The sequence below is a fragment of the Rana temporaria genome, chromosome 9, assembly GCF_905171775.1.
Source record: "Rana temporaria chromosome 9, aRanTem1.1, whole genome shotgun sequence".
NCBI classification, from domain to species: domain Eukaryota; kingdom Metazoa; phylum Chordata; class Amphibia; order Anura; family Ranidae; genus Rana; species Rana temporaria.
The window spans coordinates 21,108,863-21,128,793 of NC_053497.1; positions in this window are offsets into that span (position 1 = coordinate 21,108,863).

Here is a 19,931-nt window from a genome sequence, read left to right on the forward strand (position 1 = left end):
ATTCCGAATTTTCAGTGATGGATGTACTCTTTCATGTAGTGAAACTGCCGCCTGATCACTTCTATGCATAAGATTAGCACCGGCAGTGAAAGGGTTAAGCATTTTATAATCTATAAACTACTTAAATAGACCAACTTGCTACCAAATAAACAATGCCAGAACACAAATGTATTCAGCAAGGTGTTATCTGCAGTTGTTAAAATTGGATGATTATTTCTCACAAATCACAGTAGCAATCAGCACTTAATCCATCCCTTACGCACAAAAGGATGATGAGAAAAAATAAATAAAAATCAAGCGATCATTTCGGTTTCACACTTCGACAGCAGAGTGTGTAACTGGGATGGCAGACAGCCTGATTGCAAAAATACACTAATTATCCTAATGAAGATTAATATTCCTATAATTTTCTCCAAATAGGAATACGCATAATTAAATGTCAATCTTTTCAATATGTCCGGTTTTAAACTGCAGGGAGCAATCCAAGCTGTACCATGGGTGGGTCACGACTTGCTGGTTAAAAAAAAAAAAAAGCAATGGAGAGCTCACAAAGTAAATGGTCACAAAATAGCATATGCTATGAAAATGGAAACAATAATGAGCATAATGACCAAATGATGAAAGTCAAATATTACTAGAAATTTAACAGGCCAAAACTTTATATTAGGGATGAGCAAATTCAGCAAAAATGATTCAGCATTGAATTTACCAATTTTACAAAAATGTTGCTTTTACTGAGCTCTTCCTATTTTTTCGAATTTAGAGGCAGTGTCGACCTTTTTTTTTTTGAGGGGGGGGGGTGTTATTGTGTGTAGCGCCTGGCCACTTTGAGGGCCGGTGCTATGTTAAATTTAGGGGAGAATTCAGAGAAGTAGTTGGCTCTGAGTTGGTTTGATGGTTAAATTTGGGTCTCTGCTCTAGCTTGGCTGTGCTGTGGACTCCTGTCACCCCCGGACGGCAGGTGGCAGCAGTTTGGTCAAGTGTGACTGAGTGCCACTCCTTGGCAGCCAGTGGAGTTGGTCGTCCCAATGTGCATGCTGGGGAGGGGTATAAAGGGGGCAGACGCCATTACCTCAAGGTTCTTCCTCACGTGGCGCCCACCATTGGGGTAGCCATTCCACTACACCCCCGCATATGGCCTTCCTGGCCGGGGTGTGCGTGGGCAACAGTGTTCCTGGTTCCGGGACCACGTTGGCACGGAGCAATTGATCCACTGTGTGAACCCAGTGATCGACTGGGTTCCCAAACCAAAGGGGGTCCCGAGCTGTCCGTCCACTTGGAGGAAGCTGACCGGTGAGGAGTCTGTCCGAAGGATACCAAGCACGAGGCTGGTGTTCCAGGAGGGGCCTGTCCATTCAGCGGGGGACAACCCAAGTTCTGACAGGCTGGATGTTGGTCGCCTGTCAGCTGCTAATTGTGCAAAACTACCTGAAGGAGATCTGGGCAGGGGCGTACCTAGAGCATTTGGCACCCGGGGCTGATCCTACATCTGGCACCCCCCCCCCCCCAACGTTTACCTGGAAAAACACCCACAATTTTTTTTCATGTTCTCAAGAACATTTATTGCACAAATTTGTAAACTTTACATCAACTTAAAAAAAAAAAAAAAAAAACATTGGAAAATAAGTTATTAACTTACTTAAACCCATTTCAATTATTTATAACATTTACTCAACAGATAATACTGCTTTTTTTTTTTTAAACAAAACCATAGCATAGCAAACGCCTGGATTCTGCACACTGTAAATCGCACATGTCTACATTCTGCACACTGTAAATCGCATATGCCTACATTCTGCAACCCTCCCAATCAGGTCAGCTACAGTGTTACACTATACACATGGCAGGGGGCCCCAAATCAGGGCCGTCTTAATAGCATCATGGGCCCCTGGGCAAAGCAATGCTCTGGGGCCCCTACAATGGAGACAGTGCAGGGTAAACAGACATCAAGTAGGTAGGCGGTAGGGGATATCTAGGGTGTAGAGGGGTCAGAGTGCTGGAGGGATATCTGGGATGTAGAGGGGCAGCCCGGGGCCCAAGGAACAGCTGCTTTGGGGAAAGAGCAGGGGCCCCCATGCAACTGGGGCCCCTGGGCAGTGCCCAGTGTGCCCTCTCATTAAGACAGCCCTGGGGCAGCTACATACAGTGCTAGTACACATGGCAGGGGGTGGTGGACACAGTAATCACCCCCCCAAATCAGGTCAGCTACATACAGTGCTAGTACACATGGCAGGGGGTGACGAACACAGCAATCACCCCCCCAAATCAGGTCAGCTACATACAGTGCTAGTACACATGGCAGGGGGTGGCGGACACAGCAATCACCCCCCCAAATCAGGTCAGCTACATACTGTGCTAGTACACATGGCAGGGGGTGGCGGACACAGTAATCACCCCCCCAAATCAGGTCAGCTACATACTGTGCTAGTACACATGGCAGGGGGTGGCGGACACAGCAATCACCCCCCCAAATCAGGTCAGCTACATACTGTGCTAGTACACATGGCAGGGGGTGGCGGTCACAGTAATCACCCCCCCAAATCAGGTCAGCTACATACAGTGCTAGTACACATGGCAGGGGGTGGCGGACACAGCAATCACCCCCCCAAATCAGGTCAGCTACATACAGTGCTAGTACACATGGCAGGGGGTGGCGGACACAGTAATCACCCCCCCCCCAAATCAGGTCAGCTACATACTGTGCTAGTACACATGGCAGGGGGTGGCGGACACAGTAATCACCCCCCCCCCAAATCAGGTCAGCTACATACAGTGCTAGTACACATGGCAGGGGGTGACGGACACAGCAATCACCCCCCCAAATCAGGTCAGCTACATACTGTGCTAGTACACATGGCAGGGGGTGGCGGACACAGTAATCACCCCCCCCCCAAATCAGGTCAGCTACATACTGTGCTAGTACACATGGCAGGGGGTGGCGGACACATCAATCTCCCCCCCCCCCCAATCAGGTCAGCTACATACTGTGCTAGTATACATGGCAGGGGGTGGCAGACACAGTAATCACCCCACCCCAACCCCCCCCCCCAAATCAGGTCAGCTACATACAGTGCTAGTACACATGGCAGGGGGTGACGGACACAGCAATCACCCCCCCAAATCAGGTCAGCTACATACTGTGCTAGTACACATGGCAGGGGGTGGCGGACACAGTAATCACCCCCCCCCCCCAAATCAGGTCAGCTACATACAGTGCTAGTACACATGGCAGGAGGTGGCGGACACAGCAATCACCCCCCCCAAATCAGGCCAGCTACATACTGTGCTAGTACACATGGCAGGGGGTGGCGGACACATCAATCACCCCCCCCCCCAATCAGGTCAGCTACATACTGTGCTAGTATACATGGCAGGGGGTGGCAGACACAGTAATCACCCCACCCCAACCCCCCCCCCCAAATCAGGTCAGCTACATACAGTGCTAGTACACATGGCAGGGGGTGGCAGACACAGCAATCACCCCCCCCCCAAATCAGGTCAGCTACATACAGTGCTAGTACACATGGCAGGGGGTGGCAGACACAGTAATCACCCCACCCCAACCCCCCCCCAAATCAGGTCAGCTACATACAGTGCTAGTTGTACACATGGCAGGGGGTGGTGGACACATCACCCCCCCCCCCCCCAAATCAAGTCAGCTACATACAGTGAAAGTTGTACACATGGCAGGGGGTGGTGGACATATCAATCACCCCCCACCCAAATCAAGTCAGCTACATACAGTTCTAGTTGTACACATGGCAGGGGGTGGTAGGCACACCAATCGACCCCCTAAATCAAGTCAGCTACATACAGTGCTAGTTGTGCACATGGCAGGGGGGTCCCCCTCCCCCCAAATCAGGTCAGCACACACAGGGTGGCAGAGCAGGCAGACACACTCCTCCAGGCTCTTCTTCATACAACACCCCCCCCTCACCACTGTTGTCCAGCCTCAGGCTCTCAGACTCAGCCTCTGCTAGGGAGTAACTTGGGAGGTCCAGATGGATTTGATTCCTGATCCTGCCTCACTGCCTGTGTCTGTATGTGAAAGCAGCAGCCGAGCCGCCCCAGCGGAGAGAGATGACAGACACAGGCTGAGGCCGCAGTGGTGGGTGGAGGCGGAGCTAGCAGGAGGGAATTCAGTCAATAAAACAAGTGGACAATCTGGACTAGTCCATTGCGGCCGCGGCGATGGGGGTGTTCTAAAAAAACACCTAAAGGGAAATGGAGCAGCCAGACCCAGCAGGGATGCCTTGGGATGATTAGACAGTATCACCCGACTTGGGTATGGAGTGCACCCCACATAGCGAAGTCACTCGGCCACTGACACCCCTTCAATGTGTGGTACCTGGGGCGGACCGCCCCCGCCGCCACCCTATTGGTACGCCCCTGGATCCGGGCGCTGAATCTACTGAGAGAGGATTCCGGTCCATAACTGTCTCTAATCTTTTAGGAGGGTCTGTGGCAGAGACTTGTTCCCAAGTTCGAGTGACACTCTGGCTGCCAGGCTGGTGAGAGAGGCCTGTCCGGGTGCGCTATACCCACTCCGGCTGGAGTGGCGAAGTTACATAGTTACATAGTTAGTCAGGTTGAGAAAAGACACAAGTCCATCCAGTTCAACCACAAAAAATAAAAAAACAAAATAAAAAACACAGTAAAATCCTATACACCCAACTCCATAACCACAGTTGATCCAGAGGACGGCAAAAAACCCCAGCAGAGCATGATCCAATTTGCTACAGCAGGGGAAAAAATTCCTTCCTGATCCCCCGAGAGGCAATCGGATTTACCCTGGATCAACTTTACCTACAAATCTTAGTACTCAGTTATATTCTGTACATTTAGGAAAGAATCCAGGCCTTTCTTAAAGCAATCTACTGAGCTGGCCAGAACCACCTCTGGAGGGAGTCTGTTCCACATTTTCACAGCTCTTACTGTGAAAAAACCTTTCCGTATTTGGAGGTGAAATCTCTTTTCCTCTAGACGTAAAGAGTGCCCCCTTGTCCTCAGTGTTGACCGTAAAGTGAATAACTCAACACCAAGTTCACTGTATGGACCTCTTATATATTTGTACATGTTGATCATATCCCCCCTTATTCTCCTCTTCTCAAGAGTGAATAAATTCAGTTCCTCTAATCTTTCCTCATAGCTGAGCTCCTCCATGCCTCTTATCAGTTTGGTTGCCCTTCTCTGCACTTTCTCCAGTTCTCCGATGTCCTTTTTGAGAACTGGTGCCCAAAACTGAACTGCATATTCCAGATGAGGTCTTACTAATGATTTGTACAGGGGCAAAATTATATCTCTGTCTCTGGAGTCCATACCTCTCTTAATACAAGAAAGGACTTTGCTCGCTTTGGAAACCGCAGCTTGGCATTGCATGCCATTATTGAGCTTATGATCAACTAAAACCCCCAGATCCTTCTCCACTACAGATCCCCCCAGTTGTACTCCCCCTAGTATGCATATTCTTAGCCCCCAAGTGCATAACTTTACATTTATCTACATTAAACCTCATCTGCCACTTAGTCGCCCAATTAGACAGAGCATTGAGGTCGGCTTGTAAATTGGAGACATCCTGCAAGGACGTTATTCCACTGCATAGCTTGGTGTCATCTGCAAAGACAGAAATGTTACTTTTGATCTCAGACCCAATATCATTTATAAATATATTGAAAAGTAAGGATCCCAGCACTGAACCTTGGGGTACACCACTGATAACCTTAGACCATTCAGAGTAAGAATCATTAATCACGACTCTCTGAATTCTGTCTTTCAGCCAGTTTTCTATCCGTTTACAAACAGATATATCCAATCCTGTAGACCTTACCTTACACATGAGCCATGTGTGCGGAACTGTATCGAACGCTTTTGCAAAATCCAAATATATCACGTCCACAGCCACGCCTCTGTCCAGGGTTTTACTTACCTCTTCATAAAATGAAATCAGGTTTGTCTGACAACTTCTGTCTTTCATGAATCCATGTTGTCTGCTGCTTAAATAGTTTTTTTCCAGCAAGAACTCATCCATGTGGTCTTTTATTAAACGTTCCAGTATCTTCCCAACTATAGAAGTTAAAGTAACAGGTGTATAGTTACTTGGTAAAGACTTTGTTCCCTTTTTAAATATGGGCACCACATTGGCCCTGCGCCAATCCAGTGGTACTATTCCTGTCTTTAATGAGTCCCTAAATATTAGATACAGTGGCTTTGAAATGACAGAGCTCAACTCACCTAGGATCCGTGGATGGATGCCATCAGGTCCAGGTGCTTTATCCACCTTTATTCTGTCTAAATATTTCTGGACCATATCACTTTTGAGCCATTGTGGATTTGAGGCTGTGTCACTCCCACCCCCATTTTGGACATGAGCTCCCCCATGCTCCATTGTATACACAGAGCTGAAGAAAACATTTAATAAATTTGCCTTCTCTTTGTCCCCAGTCACCCACTCTAGATTATTTTGTAAGGGGCCTACATGCTCAGACTTCACCTTTTTACTATTAATATATTTAAAGAATTTTTTGGGGTTTGTCCTACTATCTTTTGCAATCTGTCGTTCGTTTTGAATTTTTGCATCCTTGATTTCCTTTTTGCATATCATGTTATATTCTTTGTAACATTTAAACAACACTAGTGTTCCTTCATTTTTATATTTTTTAAAAGCTACTTTCTTATTGTTTATAGCTTTTTTAACTTTGACCGTGAGCCACATAGGTTTTATTTTTAGCCTTTTAAACTTATTGCCCATGGGAACATACTTTGCAGTGAGGTTCCACACAGTCTTTTTGAAGAATTCCCATTTCTGTTCTGTGTTCATCTGTGCCAATAGTCCCTCCCAGTCCAAGTCCTGGAGAGCAGCCCTCATCCTTGGAAAATTTGCTCTCTTAACATTTAGTGTTTTAATATTTCCTGTATGTATTTCTTGCTTACAGCTAACCTCAAATGAAATCATGTTATGATCACTGCTACCCAGGTGTTCCTTTATCTGAACATTAGTAATAAGCTCTGCATGGTTTGAGATTATCAGGTCCAACAGGGCATCATTCCTAGTTGGGGCCTCAATAAACTGCACCATAAAATTGTCCTGCAATAGGTTTTTAAATTTTTGTCCTTTAACTGTCCCAGAAGTGCCATTAATCCAGTCAATTTCTGGGTAGTTAAAATCCCCCATTATTACCACCGTCCCAGACCTTGCAGCCCTTTCCATCTGTGCAAGGAGCTGAGTCTCCACCACCTCATTAACATTGGGTGGTTTATAACAAACTCCAATGATTAATTTTGAACTACGCACATCTGTATGCAGTTCCACCCATAATGCTTCAGCCTCATCACACTCTCCATCAACCAGGTTCTCTTTCATGCTTGCTTTGAGGTCACTTCTCACATAGAGACAGACCCCTCCACCTTTCCTTTTTACCCTGTCTTTCCGAAAGAGAGCATAGCCAGGAATATTAATAGCCCAGTCATGTGAGGATTGAAGCCAAGTTTCAGCAATACCGATTACATCATAGCTCTCCTCATGCACCAGAGCTTCCAGCTCACCTGTTTTGCTTGGCAGACTTCTGGCATTGGTGAACAAACACTTAAATGTATTGTTACATTTTTCTCTGGTGTTTTTCATATAATTTATAGTAGTACAAATGGCACTATTATTTCCAATGGCTGTTTGCAACATGGGAACTTTCTTGTCACCTGCCATAACCCTTCCCCCATCTATCCCCATTCCACTCTCCATTAATGTCTGACCACTAACTGACCTGTCTGCTCGATGTAATTCTAATTCACCCTCCCCCCTCAATCCTAGTTTAAATACTCCTCCAGCATTCCCATAAACCTCTCCCCCAGCACAGCAGACCCCCTTCCATTCAAGTGCAAACCGTCTTTAGCATATAGGTTGCACCCCAATGAAGTAAAGTATCGTTGGAAGCAGGACTGTTTCCCGTATTCAGTTACACCTGAATCTGCTGTCTCCTATTTGCTATCCCTTCACCTTTTTACTGTTTAATCATTTTTACCCAGCTGGGTAATAAAAGCACAGAAAAGGCACCTGTTGTGTGGATATTCCCTTTATACTACAACTCTCATCAAGTACCCTAGACGGCGGAGATTCAGAGGTAACATGCCACCCAAAACAAACCAGCAGCTCCTTCGGGGGTAGTGCGACATGTGTTTTTCATGTGTGTATTTGTTTATTATTTGTGCAATGCCAACTTTTTATAGCATGGCCACAGCGGCTCGCCATTAGCTGTTGCATTCTGGGAGTTGTAGTCCATGCTCAAGCTCCTGGTGGGTAGAAAACAGAGCAGCGCAGTGGAAACTGCAACTCCCTGGGACCGGATGGTGAGCTCATTCGACGGTTCAATGGGCCACTTGACTGGACTTTCCCCCCAGGCCTAAGGCTGCCAGCCCTCCCCTGTATGCACCCCCACCCACCTTCTGGGCACCCTACCCCAGAGAGATTGGTGAGGACAGATTTCTGATTTGCCTTTCCAACCCACTACATTCTGGAATCCTCTAGAAGGTAGGGGGAAACAGTCAAACCTGCAACCAGGAGCCCAAAGCAATCTCAAACTGTTTCACTGATTACAGTGGAGCCAAAAAGAGCTACATTTACCTAGCTTTCCTAGCAATCTATCTGTTTGTGTCTCAGTGTAATGCCACTTTAATTTTTTTGTTTTGCTTTTTATTTTTTTTGGTGTAGCTATAATATGTACAAAAAAAAAATCTATTCTGTATTTCTTTATCGTACATCACGGGACACAGAGCGGCATTCATTACTATATGGTTATATGGAGTACCTTCAGGTGTAGACACTGGCAATCTCAAACAGGAAATGCCCCTCCCTATATAACCCCCTCCCATAGGAGGAGTACCTCAGTTTTTCCGCCAGTGTCTTAGGTGTTAGTCATGGTTTAGCTTGCCTCCACATCCTTGGGATTAGGTGAGCTAACCGGTTCTGTCCAAAAAAGCCTCAGCGCTAAAGTGGTCAGTAACCGGACCCCAAACCCTTGGGGTATAGCCCATAATGCTTTTCTTTTTAGAGAGCTGGACCCTGGGCCCAGAACTTAGAAACCTTTGGGTGCCTAATGTTTCTGTTGCCAGAGTGCTATATGGGCCCAGGACAGTGGATCCTTCATAGGAACCCAGGGCCTGAAGGTCTAGACATCCCCACCGAGATGGGGGAAGATTGGGCCTCTTGCTTGGCAAAGTCCTGCGGCATGGAGCAGGTAAGTGAGGGGAAAACTTGCGGAACTTGGTTCTTAGCAGGTTTTTTCTGGGGGGTCACAGGGGACATGCCTAAAGTTATGCACTGCATCTGGCAAACTAGTCACATATCATAAAGATAGGATGGCTCTATATGTATTATTCCCCATAAGATGTGACCTCCCTTGTAGTGTTGGAAAAGCATTGAGTGGGGCCTGTGTTATATAAAAATATATGTGTGTGTCAGAGAGCTGTGCTTACCTGCAAGCCTCCAGGCGATGCTCCATTCAGTCTTCCTCCTCACGGCCTGCAAAGCAGGCAAAACGCTGACCTCCTCATGGCTGCAGTTTGCTGGAGCAGAGAGGTCCCTTCCTCCCAACCCCACCCCCCCCCTGTCGGGAGGGGCATTTCCTGTTTGAGATTGCTGGGGGGGAAGGGCGGGTCAGTGGCTTAAGGAAGGGGCGGCCCTTCCTTGTTTGTTCCATATAGCTCATTCAATACTTTGGAACTGAGGAGGAAAGACCAGAACGGCAAGCACGGGGCGCCGAGGACACACAGTGGCCAGAAAGAATATTGCAGTCTTCAGAAAGACTGTTTTCAAGCCTAGGAATAGGCTGTTTCTTTTCCATCTCATAGTTTTTCTTGCAATACTACTCAGGGGGACAGAATGTTTTTTCTTTCCTAGATTTGAAAAAAAAAAAAAAAAAGATTTTTTTTTGAAAAAAAAAAAAAAAAAAGAGAAGTGTCATCTAGGGGAGAGGAAGCATTTTTTATCCCCCAAACAGGTGTTTGGGCATTTAACTATTTATAAGTCCCAGGTACCAATAAGTAGCAGGTGTACCTCGGTATTGTACCATGGCATCAAAAAACAAGGGTACAAGAAGTGGGGATTCCCCCAGAGAGTCTGAGGTCTCGGACAATGCTATGCCGCTGCTTTCCCCACAGGGAGCCTTGGGGCCATCGGGATCTGGGGCTGGAGCTGACGCGGGTCAGTCCAACCCTAAGATGGTCACGGAGGAGGTATTACTCACCTCTTTAAAAGAGATGCAGAAAAGCATGGGTAAAATGATAGCCGCAGCTATGCGGGGCAGTAAGCGGAATAGATCTCCGTCGCCCGAGCGCGGACCCTCAGAAGAGGAGGTCCTTTCCTCAGGGGAATTGGACGACCTCTTGGACAAGGACCAAGTAGGTTCAGGGATCGAAGATCCGGATACAGAGGAGTCTGGGGCAGTCTCCCTGAGGGAGAGCTGGTGGATTCAAGGATTGTCGGACTTGGTCCATAGGGCATTCAACTTGCCAGTACCAGATCTCCAGGTATCGACGGTTTCAGCTTTGGGCTCACTGAGGGCGCCTCAAAGCAATGCTGTGTTTCCGATCCATCCTCTATTAGAGGGAGTTTTGTTCCAAGATTGGAACAAGCCAGATAAGATCTTCTTACCACCTAAGAAGTTCTCTGTCCTATATCCTATGGAAGAAAAATTTTCCAAAAGATGGGCTACTCCTGCAGTGGACGCAGCCATCTCATGTGTTAACAAATCGTTAACATGCCCTGTAGAAAACATACAGGTGTTCAAGGATCCAGTTGATAAGCGCTTGGAAGCACTACTTAAGAACTCCTTCACTACTGCAGGGGCAGTAGTACAGCCAGCTGTGGCTGCGATTGGGGTCACTCAAGCATTATCGGATCAATTTAAGCAGATGCTTAAACTTATTCCTGCCCAGCAGGCAGAAGAATTTTCGGATGTCCCTAAGGCCATATGTTTTACGGTAGACGCAATCAAGGATTCTATCCAGCAAGCGTCACGTTTATCGTTATCCCTTATCCATATGAGAAGACTCTTATGGTTAAAAAGCTGGGAGGCTGAGCCCCCATGCAAGAAGCTCCTGGTAGGGTTCCCCTTCCATGGAGGACGACTCTTCGGAGAAGACCTAGATAAATACATTCAGACCATTTCAAACGGCAAGAGTACTCTCTTGCCAACTAAGAAGAAGGTTCAGGGGCCTGCGTTTAAACGACAGTATTCCCCTGGGCAGGGGCCCTCTAATGCCAAGCAGTATCGACGGCCTCCTGCAAAAGCAAACTTCGGCTTCAACAGCAAATCACAAGGACAGGCTGTTAGAGGCAAAAGGCAGTGGTTTCGCAAACCAGCAAAACCAGCCCCCAAGCCAACCTTATGAAGGGGCGCCCCCACCCACGAAGGTGGGGGGAAGGCTGCGACTCTTTTCAGAGATTTGGGAAGCCAGCATTCCCGACGAGTGGGTACGGTCTTCCGTGGCCACAGGCTACAAATTAGATTTCCTAAGGTTTCCTCCTCCTCATTTCCAGGAGTCGAGGATTCCAAACGATCCGCCTCGGATTCCGGCCAGCCTGGAACAGGGGCTGGGTTTCTACTCCAACCTATTCATCATCCCCAATGGAGATGTCAGGCCAATTTTGGACCTAAAGATGGTAAATGCATATCTAAAGATCCGCTCATTTCGGATGGAATCCGTGCGGTCAGCAGCTGCCACACTCCAGAAGGACGACTTCATGGCGTCCATAGACATAAAGGATGCCTACCTTCATGTTCCAATTTATCAGCCACATCAAAGATATCTACGCTTCATGGTGGCTTCGCGTCACTTCCAATTCGTGGCGCTTCCCTTCGGGTTGGCTACGGCCCCCCGGGTGTTCACGAAGGTCCTAGCTCCGATCCTAGCCAAGCTAAGGATCCAAGGGGTCACGATCCTAGCATACCTGGACGACCTCCTAGTCATAGACCACTCGTCTCCCGGCTTGGAGCGAGCAGTGGCCCTCACGGTCCAATACCTCGAGAGGTTCGGCTGGGTCCTAAATCGAGAAAAGTCAGCTTTCCAGCCCACAAGGCAGTTGGAATATCTCGGCATGAGATTAGACACAGAACAACAAGGAGTGTTCCTACCTCTGAGGAAGGTAAAAGCCATCAAGGAATTAATCCTACTGGTTCTAAGCAAGAAAGAACCGACTATTCGCCTATGTATGAGGTTACTAGGCAAGATGGTGGCCACATTCGAGGCGGTACCATACGCCCAGAGCCACACTCGCATCCTACAGGCAGCCATCCTGTCAGCATGGAGCAGAAGGCCACAGGCCTTGGATATCCCGTTGCCGCTCTCATCAAGAGTCCGACAAAGTCTGTGTTGGTGGTTAGACCCTCAGAATCTACTGAAAGGGAAGTCTTTCAGCCCAGTGGCTTGGAAGATAGTGACCACAGACGCCAGCCTGACGGGCTGGGGAGCAATTTTGGATGGTTGCACTCGCCAAGGTACTTGGGCAAAGCCAGAGAAGCAGTTGCCCATCAACATCTTGGAGCTCAGAGCTGCTCGACTAGCCCTCAGGGCTTGGACGTCAAAATTGCAGGGGTTCCCGGTGAGAATTCAATCAGACAATGCCACGGCCGTGGCATACATAAATCACCAAGGGGGAACCAGGAGTCAAGCCGCTCAGAGAGAGGTGAGCTTGATTCTCCTATGGGCAGAGGCTCATGTGCCCTGCATATCGGCAATATTCATTCCAGGAGTGGACAACTTTCAGGCGGACTTCCTAAGCCGCCAGACTCTATGGCCGGGGGAATGGTCTCTGCATCCACAAGTCTTTCAAGCACTCTGCCAAAGATGGGGAGTGCCGGACGTGGATATCATGGCATCGAGACTCAACAAGAAACTAGACAGGTTCATATCCCGCTCAAGGGATCCGATGGCCTGCGGAACCGATGCGTTGGTTTGCCCTTGGCATCAGTTCAAACTTCTTTATGCGTTTCCCCCGCTCCAGTTACTACCCCGCCTGCTGCGCAGGATCCGGGTGGAGCACATACCAGTCATCCTGGTAGCTCCAGCATGGCCCAGAAGGGCATGGTACTCACTAATCTTAAGGATGGTAGTGGGAGACCCTTGGACTCTTCCTCTACGGCCAGACCTGCTATCGCAAGGTCCGATCCTCCACCCTGCCTTACGGCATCTAAATTTGACGGCCTGGAAGCTGAATCCCTGATTCTCAGGGGTAGAGGTCTGTCTCAGAAAGTAATCTCTACCCTAATCAGAGCCAGGAAACCGGTCTCTAGGGTGATTTATTACAGGGTCTGGAAGGCCTATGTAGGCTGGTGTGAGTCCAAGCGATGGCTTTCTCGCAAATTTACCATCGATAGAGTATTAAGTTTTCTCCAGCTAGGAGTGGATAAAGGATTGGCATTAAGCACAATCAAAGGACAGATTTCTGCTCTGTCAGTGTGGTTTCAGCGGCCGCTGGCCACCCACTCGCTGGTTAAGACCTTCCTTCAAGGGGTCTTACGTATTAGACCTCCAGTTAAATCCCCGCTTTGTCCGTGGGATTTAAATCTTGTTCTGTCAAGTTTACAGAAACAACCGTTTGAGCCGTTGGCTGATATTCCTTTGGTTCTACTGACAAGGAAGTTAGTATTTTTGGTTGCCATAGTTTCCGCAAGAAGAGTTTCGGAGCTGGCGGCCTTATCCTGTAAGGAACCATATCTTGTTTTTCATAAGGACAGGGTCGTTCTCCGCCCTCATCCTTCCTTCCTACCGAAGGTCATATCCAGTTTTCATTTGAACCAGGATTTGGTATTACCATCCTTCTTCCCTAAACCTACTTCCAGAAAGGAAGGGTTGCTGCATACCTTGGATATTGTCAGGGCCATGAAGGCCTATCTTAAAGCTACAAAGAAGATCCGGAAAACAGATGTGCTGTTCATTCTACCGGATGGGCCCAAGAAGGGGCAGGCAGCTGCAAAGTCCACCATTTCTAGGTGGATTAAGCAATTAATCACTCAGGCCTACGGCTTGAAAGGGTTGCCTCCTCCAGTATCATTAAAGGCTCATTCTACTAGAGCCATGGGCGCCTCCTGGGCAGCACACCACCAGATCTCTATGGCTCAAGTTTGCAAGGCGGCAACCTGGTCTTCTGTCCACACGTTTACAAAATTCTACAAGTTGGACGTAAGAAGGAATACTGATACTGCCTTCGGGCAGGCAGTGCTGCAGGCTGCAGTTTGAGACCCTCGGATTCCGGGGGCTCCTCTTTTTTGAGTTAAATTTAAAATTTAAAAATTATTTTTCTCAACTAAGTTGGATTTATTATGATTTGAGTATATCTCTAAATTAAATCCTTTTGTCTTGGAGATGTTCTCCCTCCCCTCATTGTAAGCATTGCTTTGGGACATCCCATATAGTAATGAATGCCGCTCTGTGTCCCGTGATGTACGATAAAGAAAAAGAGATTTTTAATACAGCTTACCTGTAAAATCTTTTTCTTGGAGTACATCACGGGACACAGAGCTCCCACCCCTCTTTTTTGAGGACCATTTTGGGAGGCATACTGCTTGCTACAAAACTGAGGTACTCCTCCTATGGGAGGGGGTTATATAGGGAGGGGCATTTCCTGTTTGAGATTGCCAGTGTCTACACCTGAAGGTACTCCATATAACCATATAGTAATGAATGCCGCTCTGTGTCCCGTGATGTACTCCAAGAAAAAGATTTTACAGGTAAGCTGTATTAAAAATCTCTTTTTTATTAAGAGGGGGTGTTTTATAGGGTGTTTTTAGTGATGTTTTGTTGATTGCTATACGTGCATTTATATTTTTTACATTTTCTTTTTTCACTGTCTGTTTTTCTCTCTTAAAGTACAATACCGATATAATAATGAAAAATTAGGAGCTATTTTTGGTGTAAGGAAATGAGATTTGGTATTCCTCATGGGCCATTTAAAGCCTATCGCAGCCCTAGAAATGTGCTTTATTTCATGTGGTTCAGTGTAATTAATATAGGGTTCTTAGTATTTTTTCCCCTTTTTTTGTGTGTATTCAATCATTATTTGCATGCCTTCTCTTAAAATGTTTTATATTTTATTTTTCCTTGCACATTTTATAATTTTTTTAAAGATAAATAATGGGGCTATGAGAAGGCTGATCTGTATGACAAACAAATAGGCCCAGGACCATTGAAAGGTGGTTCTGTTACCCTTAGGAGCCATTTCAAATTCATTATACCCTTACAAGTCACAAAAAAACAGTTCATCTTCCCCTCTGGCTCCAATGCATTTCACCAAAATGGCAACATATTGGTAATTACCTATTTTCACAACATTTTTAAGGAAATGAAAACTCATTTTAATTCTTTTAAAATTCATATAGCTATGTCAAGTATAGGAAGACAGTCGGGCAAAATTTGTAAGATTTACTAACTTTTGATGCCCCTTTTCTACAACCATCGAAAGTAATTAAAAAATTAGAAACTAAAAAAAAAAGTTTGGAGATTAGGCGTATATTCTCTGATTCAAAATTCTTTGTTGGTTTAAAAAAAAAAGTTAGGTGAAGGAAAATAATTACGGTAAATAAAATTGAGGAATTAATAAACTAAAATTGAGTAAAAGCCATTATAGGGAAGATTCAGGCACCATGTTTTGCAGATTGCGGGTATAAGCTTGGATCCAGAGGACAAACTGTTCCACACTGGACTCAGCAACCACCGGATAGGCCTCTCTCACACTGGCCTAGCAGCCTCTGCGAAGCTCGCTCAACAGTCTCTGCCACAGACTTGATGAATACTGTCGAGTCGTTACATGGTCCTCTGCCACAGGATCATGTAACCCCACACACACTTTGCAAAGTTCCAAAAGAGATTACACAGCACACGGTGCCAGGATCTTTTAGCCAGGCCGGCCGCACTGTGAGGTAAATTGGCCAGGACCCATCCTCTAATTGAATCCTCAATTATTCGGCTCCTTCCTGCAGAGAAGACAGCACAGGACCATCCCTGGACCAGTAGGCCCCCAGAAACTTCTGGGCCTACTCTCAGTAGCGGTCTCTCGGGCCAGCAGGCCCCGGGACCAAAAGGTCGCTAATACATCCCTGAGGCCAGGAGGGCCATCAGGTCAGGATCGGAAGCCCCCGCCAGAACGGTGTCTGCCCCTTAAGTACCCCTCCCCAGAATGCACAGCAGCGGGGACCACGCCACTGAGATGTTTCTGGGCAAGAGGCACCCAATACACCCAGCCCATTGCAATTCCAACCTTGACCCCTGCAATCAATTTGGAAAGCAGGAAACTGGAGATGAAGCTCAAATTAAAGACTTTGCCGCATCCTATAATGTAAAATTTGACAGCGACACCCTCAGTCAGGTGGAAGATGCGCAACACAGCCGAGCTGGAACAGAGACCCATAATTTGGCATGAAAATCTGAGCTAAACTACAGCTCAGTTAACTAAATTTACAAAATAGCGCCTACTCAACAGGAGCAGGGCGCTACATGTATATAAAATGCACTATTTATCTTTCAAAAAAGCATTTACCAGTACTAAACCTTTCATCCAATTTCTAAATTGCTCCATTTGTAAATGTCAAAAAACAATATAAAGGAATAGCATACTGTAACGGAACCCCAAATGGGACAGGGGTTAAAGCCGTTTAGGATATTCCATTACCAAACCCAAGACAGCTATCGACACTCCACAATCCGGCGAACACGACCCATACGAATCCCCCCCCCCCCCCTCCACGAGACACACAGCTCTGTTTGAGGTTCAAAACAGGGAAACAATCTTTATTGCAAGCACATGGTAACACATTTCTCTTCAAAATACATCCCTCCCACCCTTGGGAAACAGGGTGGGTTAAATTATCCAATGACAATGGTGATACAGGTCAGGTGTGTTCAAACTTCTCCTTCAGTAAACAGTCTTAGCAGGGGGAGGGGGTTGCTGGAGTGATCCCCCCCTTTCCTCACAGCAAGACACTTAAACATCCCATAATAGGCAGCCAGACTGTCTACCAAGCTCCAATCCACATCACCACAGTAGCAGACTTAATTACCACGATAGACAATAGAATGCAATCACACCCTACCCCATCACAGCAAGCTTATAGTGCACTACAGCCAACACACAATATATATACAATGGCCCGGATTCACAAAGCACTTGCGCCAACGTATCTTGAGATACCCTGCGTAAGTGCAAATATGCGCCGTCGTATCTATGCGCCGTGCCCACAAACTGAGATACGCCTAAAAATAGGCTTCGACCGACGTAACTTGCCTACGCCGGCGTATAGTGGGCGCATATTTACGCTGGTCGCATGTGGCGCTCCCATTGATTTCCTATTCAAATATGGAAATGAGGGAGATACGTCGATTCACGTAAGTCGTATGTCCGGCGTAAAGTTATTCCCCATACATGAGGCGCAACCCATGCAAAGGTATGGACCAGGGAACACAAGCGTCGTATCTTTTGTTGTTTACGTTGTACGTGAATTTGACTAGGCGTAGGTTACGTTCACGTCGTAGGCAGTGATCCGGCGTATCTTAGGGATGCGTCCACGGGACGGCGCATGCGCCGTTCGTTATTTGTATCTTTATGGCGCTCGGCCCATCATTTGCATGGCTCACGCCCACTTCCACTTATGACAACTTGCGCATAAGAAACCCAGCGCAGATTTGGTGGCAAGTGGTTTGTGAATTCGGTGCTTGCCTCTCTGCGCTGCGTCGGCGTAGCGTAAAGAAGATACGCTACAGCGGCATAAATATGCACCGATGTATGTGAATCCAGGCCAATATATACAATTAAATCTGACTAGCCCAGACCATAGTGGGGTTCTCATTCACCCTGTGCCCCTATTAGAGACACAGGGTGATCTACACATAAGAGGCATCTGGGAGCTTCTGGGTCCCACGGGCCCTTCCGTTACACATACCTTCCAACTTTTTGAAATGTGAATGAGGGACACCTATCGGCAAAAGTATGTAGGCATAGGACAAACACCTTGCCACGCCCCCCTTAAAGGAGAATTGTAAAAAAAAAACAAGATTGGTTAAACCCAAAAAGTGCGTTTTTTTTTACCACTACTATTCCTTTATAATGGTTTTTGGAATTTAGAAATCAGATGAAAGGTTTAGCGCTGAAAAACACTTTTTGATAGCTAAAAAGTGCATTTTATATACAACTATATAGATCAGAACAAAATGAGGGAAAAATGAGGAGGAATGAGGGACAAAAGGACATTGCTCCAAATCAGGGACAGTCCCTCGAAATCAGGGACATTTGGGAGCTATGGGAATAGTAGTGATAAAAAAACACTTGGGGGTTTAACAAAACATTTTGTATAATTCTCCTTTAACCACTTGCTTACTGGGCACTTAAACCACCTTCGTTCCCGGAGCAATTTTCAGCTTTCAGCACTCTCACACTTTGAATGTTAATTACTCAGTCATACAACATTGTATCCAAATGATTTTTTTGTCCTTTTTTTCATACAAACAGAGCTTTCTTTTGGTGGTATTTGATCACCTCTGGACTTTTTATTTTTTGCGCTATAAATGAAAAAAGGCGGAAAATTTGGAAAAAAAAAGAATTTTTCTTAGTTTATGCGATAAAATTTAGCAAAATATTAATTTTTCTTCATAAATTTTGGCCACAATTTATACTGCTACATGTCTTTGGTAAAAATAACCCAAATTAGTGGATATTATTTGCTCTTTGTGAAAGTTAGAGAGTCTACAAGCTATGGTGCAAATCATAAAAAAAATATCACACCTGTTGTACCGGTGCCTATCTCATTTCTTGGGGCCCTGAACACGCCAGGAAAGTACAAATACCCCCCAAATGACCCCTTTTTAGAAAGTAGACATTCCAAGGTATTTAGTAAGATGCATGATGAGGTTTTTGATGTTGTAATTTTTTCCCACAATTCTTTGCAAAATGAATATTTTTTTTTTTTTTTTTCCCCCTCACAAAATTGTCATTGTAATAGGTTATTTCTCTCACATGGCATGTGTATACCACAAATGACACCCAAAAATACATTCTGCTACTCCTCCTGAGTATGGCGATACCACATGTGTGAGACTTTTTTACAGCCTGACCACATACAGAGCCCCAATATGCAGGGAGCACCATCAGGTGTTCTAGGAGCATAAATTACACATCTAACTTGTTGACTACCTATTACACTTTTGAAGGCCCTGGAGCACCTGGACAATGGAAATGCCCACAAAGTGACCCCATTTTGGAAAGCTAACACCCCAACGTATAATCTATGAGGCATAATGAGTCTTTTGAACGATTCATTTTTTTCCAAACGTTTTTGGAAAATGTGGGAAAAAAATTAAAACGCATTTTTTTTACGCAAAGTTGTCCATTTATAAGATATTGCCAACACATAGCCTGTACATAGCAAAAATTACACCCCAAAATACATTCTGCTACTCCCCCTGAGTATGGCGATACCACATGTGTGGGACTTTTTCACAGCCTGGCCACATACAGAGCCCCAATATGCAGGGAGCACCATCAGGTGTTCTAGGAGCATAAATTACACATCTAACTTGTTGACTACCTATTACACTTTTGAAGGCCCTGGAGCACCTGGACAATGGAAATGCCCACAAAGTGACCCCATTTTGGAAAGCTAACACCCCAACGTATAATCTATGAGGCATAATGAGTCTTTTGAACGATTCATTTTTTTCCAAACGTTTTTGGAAAATGTGGGAAAAAAATGAAAACGCATTTTTTTTACGCAAAGTTGTCCATTTATAAGATATTGCCAACACATAGCCTGTACATAGCAAAAATTACACCCCAAAATACATTCTGCTACTCCCCCTGAGTATGGCGATACCACATGTGTGGGACTTTTTCACAGCCTGGCCACATACAGAGCCCCAATATGCAGGGAGCACCATCAGGTGTTCTAGGAGCA